This window comes from Aulostomus chinensis, chromosome 4 (genome assembly GCF_037954235.1).
Source record: "Aulostomus chinensis isolate RoL2024-O1b breed Wild chromosome 4, RoL_Achi_v1.0, whole genome shotgun sequence".
Classification (NCBI taxonomy): Eukaryota; Metazoa; Chordata; class Actinopteri; order Syngnathiformes; family Aulostomidae; genus Aulostomus; species Aulostomus chinensis.
Genome location: NC_141323.1, coordinates 1,860,320 through 1,865,994, shown reverse-complemented (window position 1 = coordinate 1,865,994; position 5,675 = coordinate 1,860,320). Strand labels below are relative to the sequence as shown.

Here is a 5,675-nt window from a genome sequence, read left to right as displayed (position 1 = left end):
AATGCAGAGAGAGGGCGCTTCAGCTCACCAGACCAGGAAACACGCAGAAAGAAGTCCCACCAAGTCACAGAACCTTCACCAAGCCAACTTCCTTCGGTGAAAACAGACATAAAAAATGGAATACACCCTCAGCAGCTGCATCGCACACAGCAAGCAGCTTTCCTCAGACATGTGTATATTGCGATAGTGCTAGCCACACACCAGAAAACTGTCCAGACAGCTCAGTGGCTGTACGTAAAGACAAGTTGAGAAAACTAGGACGGTGTTATGTGTGCTTAGGCCCAAAACACATAGCCAAATTTTGTAGAGTCAAGAATGTTTCATGCACCTTGTGCAGTCGCAGGCATCACCAGTCAGTTTGTGAACAAAGTGAAGTGAAGACAGACACAAACAGTGATGGTACAGATTGCAGCATAGATAAAGGCAGCACAGGCACTTTAGTAGGCTCAGTAACTAGCACAGTAAGCATAAAGGCTACTGTGCAGAACACAGTACTGCTGCAGACAGCCAAAGCATGGACAGAGGGCCCAGCAGGCAGAAAATTAGTGCGCTGTCTATTAGATGGGAGTAGTCAGAGAAGCTTCATTCACCAAGCCGTAGTGAAGGCACTGCAGTTATCAGTGGTGAGACAAGAAACACTGAAACTCCACACCTTTGGCTCTACTAAACCTGTAACAGCAAAGCGAAACATAGTGAGGGTATCACTAGGAAACGTGTGGAGTGCACAGCTGAAAGTTGAGATTGAAGCAGTAGAAACTCCCCAAGTGTGCACTGCTGTAATCAGGGTGCTGGGGTTACCCATCCAAGAAGAGTTTAAAAAAAGGAGCCTGCAGCTTGCTGACCTTCCTGTTGAGGGCGCTCAGGATCCAGAACTGTCAGTATTAATAGGTTCAGATTTTTACTGGCAAGTAGTCACAGGCAAGAGAATAACAGAAACTCTTGTAGCCATAGAAAGCAGCTTTGGATGGGGCTTGCAAGGGCCGGTCTCATCATCCAGTGTATCAGACACCACTTGCCTGCACATCAGTTTAAGTGAGGAAACCCAAATCTCAAAACAGTTGCATGCCTTCTGGGAGGTGGAGTCTCTGGGCATTGTCAATGAGCCAGCAGAGACCCCAGAAGAAGCAGAGGCTCTTCAGAACTTTGAGCAGACCACCACATTCAAAGATGGCCGCTAGTTGCGTTACCATGGAGACAGGATAAGTTGGCTCTTCCAGACAACTTTCAAGTTGCAAGAAAACGATTCAATAGCCTTAAGAGGAAACTTAAAGCAGACGCAAACTTGTACACAAGGTACAACAATGTCATAAAGGATAACCTCAAGCAAGGCATCTGTGAGGATGCTCCAAATGACATTCCAGCAGCAGAGGAACCAGAGACTGTTAAGTATCACATGCCACATTATGCTGTGATGTGAGAAGATAAGGTAACTACTAAATTAAGAGTAGTATTTGATGCATCATCACACAAGGAGGGCTGCCCATCCCTATATGACAGCCTATTGACCGGACCGAACCTTAACCCAAATCTTCTAGATGTGCTTATCAAATTCAGACTGCATCAGATAGCATTCACTGCAGATATAACCAAGGCATTTCTACAGATTGCTCTGGCAGAGAAAGATAAGACGCTGTCAGATTCTTGTGGCTACATGGACCTCCAACCAAAGACTGTGGAAACGAGCTGCGCATCATGAGAATGAACAGAGTGGTATTTGGGGTTTCACCCAGCCTGTTCCTCTTAGCTGCAACAATAAAGAAACACATCAAGATGTATGAAGCAGAGCAGCCCAAGACAGTAGAGGCACTGAGAGAGTCCCTGTATGTGGATGATTTCATCTCCAGCTCAACAAATGTGAACGAGGCCCTTTCAGTCACCACAATAGCAAAGGAAATTCTGTCCCATGCTGGAATGGATTTGTGTAAGTGGGTGACTAACTCACCGGAACTGAGAACCAAGTGGACAGAAACTGGACTGGTACACACGACTGAGACAGACAAAAGTGGAAATGTGCTCAAGGTGTTGGGTTTAATATGGAGACCGGAGAGCGATGACTTTGTGTTTGATCTGAAAGGACTGTTGGAAATGTTGAAAGGCAAAGAAAACACAAAGAGAAGTGTGCTGCAAACATCAGCTCGTATTTTTGATCCCATAGGCTTCCTAACTTCCTTCACCGTAAGAGTAAAACTTCTGTTCCAAGAATTGTGGGAAAGGGGAATCAGTTGGGATGAACAACTCCCACCAGACTTGACTGAAAAATGGGACCAGTGGTGTGCAGAGCTGCCGAAGCTCCACCTGGTGGCCATTCCGAGATGCATGTATGCAACTGCATGTTTACTGTGACGCTAGTGAGAAGGCGTACAGCGAAGTGGCCTATCTGCAAGGACAAAATAAGGAAGGAGAAGTTGTGACAAGCTTTGTTGCATCAAAGTCAAAGGTAGCTCCATTGAAGAAAAGGACATTGCCACGTTTAGAGCTGATGGGTGCACTGATCAGTGCAAGGCCAGGGAACAACCTTCTCAAGCCACTGAACATGGAAGGCAGTCAGCTTAACATGTGGACAGATTCAATGATTGTCTGTCACTGGATACGCAGCACAGCACAAAAGTGGAAGCAATTTGTGGCAAATAGAGTGACTGAAATACAAGGTCTGACAGCTCCAGAGTCATGGTCCCACTGCTGTGGCAAAACAAATCCTGCAGATTTGCCAACTCGAGGTGAGAGCGTTGAAACACTCATTCAGAGTCAACTGTGGTGGAGTGGACCTACTTCACTGTCATCCCCGGTGAGGTAGAGTGTTCAGATGAGGACTGTAATGTTCAGGACATAAACTCTGAGCTGAGGTCTACATTTCAGACTCTAGTGCAGTTTAGCAGCACTGAACAAGCTGACCCACTGTTAGACTTAGAAAAGTACAGCAGGTTGAAAACAGTGCTAAGGATGAAAAGATTCATCACTAATGCTAGATCTAGTCAAAAAACTCAGGGAGAGCTAACTGCACAGGAACTCACGGCAGAATAAGTGTACTGGGTAAGGGTGGCACAAGAGTACAGTTTCAGTCAAGAAGTCAGTGCATTGAAAGCTGGGAAATGTTAGCAGAGTGTCAAAAACTAGGGATTTGAAACCGTTCCTAGATGAAAACAGCCTTATCTGTGTAGGGGGCAGGCTACAGAACACCAATCTAAGCTTCAGGGAGCAACACCCATGGGTGCTACCTACAAAACACAAGTACTCTGAGTTACTGGTTCAGTACTGCCATGAGACAGTTATGCATTCTGGAGTTAGAGATACTTTAGTGCAGATGAGAGAGAAATACTGGGTTCTAAAAGGGAGACAGTTAGTGAAGAAGATGGTTTCACATTGCTACATATGTTTGAAACTAAAGGTGAAACCAGCACAGCAAGTGACGGCTCCCCTGCCCAGAGACCGAGTTAGTGAGTCTCCACCATTTGAGATTACTGGGGTAGATTTTGCAGGGCCATTATATGTCAAGAAGACTAGTGGTCAAACCAAGGCGTACATAGCTCTTTTCACATGCGCTGTCACAAGGGCAGTGCATTTAGAGCTTCTAACAGATCTAACTACAGAAAGATTTCTATTAGCCTTAAAGAGGTTTATTGCAAGGCGAGGACTGTGTAAAGTTATTTACTCGGACAATGCTAAAACCTTCAAAAGGGCGGACAAAGATCTGAGGGAACTGTGGAAGTCAATCAGTGGATCAGAGCTCACTGAATTCTTCACTAATAAAGGGATAACCTGGAAGTTCATTGCCGAGCGAGCTGCATGGTGGGGTGGCTTCTGGGAAAGACTCGTGAGATCTGTAAAGGCATGTTTAAAGCGGGTGCTAGGGAAGGCATCACTGTGTTTCGAGGAGCTGACGACAATGCTGGCAGAAATAGAGGAGGCTGTGTTGAACTCCAGACCTCTTTCATAAGTGGACAGTGAATCTACAGAGCCCCAGCCACTGACACCCTCACACTTCCTGGTTGGTAAAAGATTAACCTCCCTACCACCAAAGACTCTGACTCCACTCTGTCAGGCAACCAATGTGAGCAGAGAGGAAATGGGCCAGCAGTGAAAATACCGGCAGAGACTGTTAACCAGCTTTTGGAATAGCTGGAGGAAGGATTACTTGATGGACCTGAGATCAGCTCACGAGTGTAAGACCCCTGTACCCACTGTGTTGAAAGTGGGAGATGTCGTGTTGATTGGAGAGGATAAATTGCCCAGACAGACATGGAAAATGGGCAGAATAACTGAGCTCTTTCCAGGCAGAGATGGACTTGTTCGTTCATGTGTTGTTCGCACTTATGTGGGCGGTTTGTTGAAGAGACCTGTCCATTTGATATATCCTTTAGAGATTGTTTAAAGTAATGGACTGAGTATTGATGAACATTTGTTCATCGGGCTGGAGTGTTAAGCAATGTTAAGTTAAATAAATAAGTAAATTCATGGTCAATTAGAAGGGGCAAAGTATTTACAGTTAACAATGTTGCTATTTGCCATATGTACATTTCACGAGGAGCAAGAAATGGCTGTGTTTAACCAGAGATTTCATTTCTGGTGTGCTTTGTGTTAAACAACTTTTATTTTGAAATGCTTTATTTTGAAGTAAAAAGCCGGAAAAAGAAGTGAATCAACTTGCAAAATGTCGGCACGGAGTCTACTGTTTACTCTCCTGTTAAGTCGTACGATGCAGCTAAACTTTAAATAAAGCTAAGTTTGAAAAGTTATATGCCTTTCTTCTTGAAAGAAGCTCCAACTAAACAACAGGGGATGCTTTTCTGCAAAGGGGACAGGACGACCGCACCGTATTGAGGGAAGGATGGATGGGGCCATGTATCGTGAGATCTTGGCCAACAACCTCCTTCCCTCAGTAAGAGCATTGAAGATGGGTGGTGGCTGGGTCTTCCAGCATGACGACAGGAAACACACAGCCACGGCAACTAAGGAGAGGCTCCGTAGGAAACATCTCAAGGTCCTGGAGTGGCCTAGCCAGTCTCCAGACCTGAACCCAAGAGAAAATCTTTGGAGGGAGCTTAAAGTCCGTGTGGCCCAGCGACAGCCCCGAAACCTGAAGGCTCTGGAGGAGATCTGTATGGAGGAGTGGGCCAAAATCCCTGCTGCAGTGTGTGCAAACCTGGTCAAGAACTACAGGAAACGTCTGATCTCTGTAATTGCAAACAAAGGTTTCTGTTCCAAATATTAAGTTCTGTTTTTCTGATGTATCAAATAATTATGTCATGCAATAAAATAGAAATTAATTATTTAAAAAACATCAACTGTGATTTTTTTGGATTTTTGTTTTAGATTCCGTCACTCACAATTGAAGAGTACCTATGACAAAAATCACAGACCTCTACATGATCTGTAAGTGGGAAAACCTGAAAAATCAGCAGTGTATCAAATACTTATTCTCCCCACTGTATATAAGAGCACACACAGCTTCATTAGGAAATATATTTCAACCTTGTTTATGTAAAGTCAGGAAGAAAACCTCAAACCTTTTGTTGTAGCAAACATTCTGTTACATCCCTGGTGCTGGGGATGGGTTGTTTACCTCTGTGGGTTTGTTTGCAGGGTTGTTTGTTGGTGTTTGGTTGGGCGTTCTTGTGTGTGTGGCATCTGGTATTAGGCTCATGTCTTCTGCCAGTAGATGTGAGTGAGAATCGTAG

General features: G+C 44.8%; 1 pseudogene; it reads left to right on the top strand.

Annotated features, from left to right (window-relative positions):
• Positions 1–1,692: 1,692 nt before the first annotated feature.
• On the top strand, positions 1,693–4,078 carry LOC147262273 (uncharacterized; annotated as a pseudogene).
• The last annotated feature ends 1,597 nt before the right edge of the window (positions 4,079–5,675 follow it).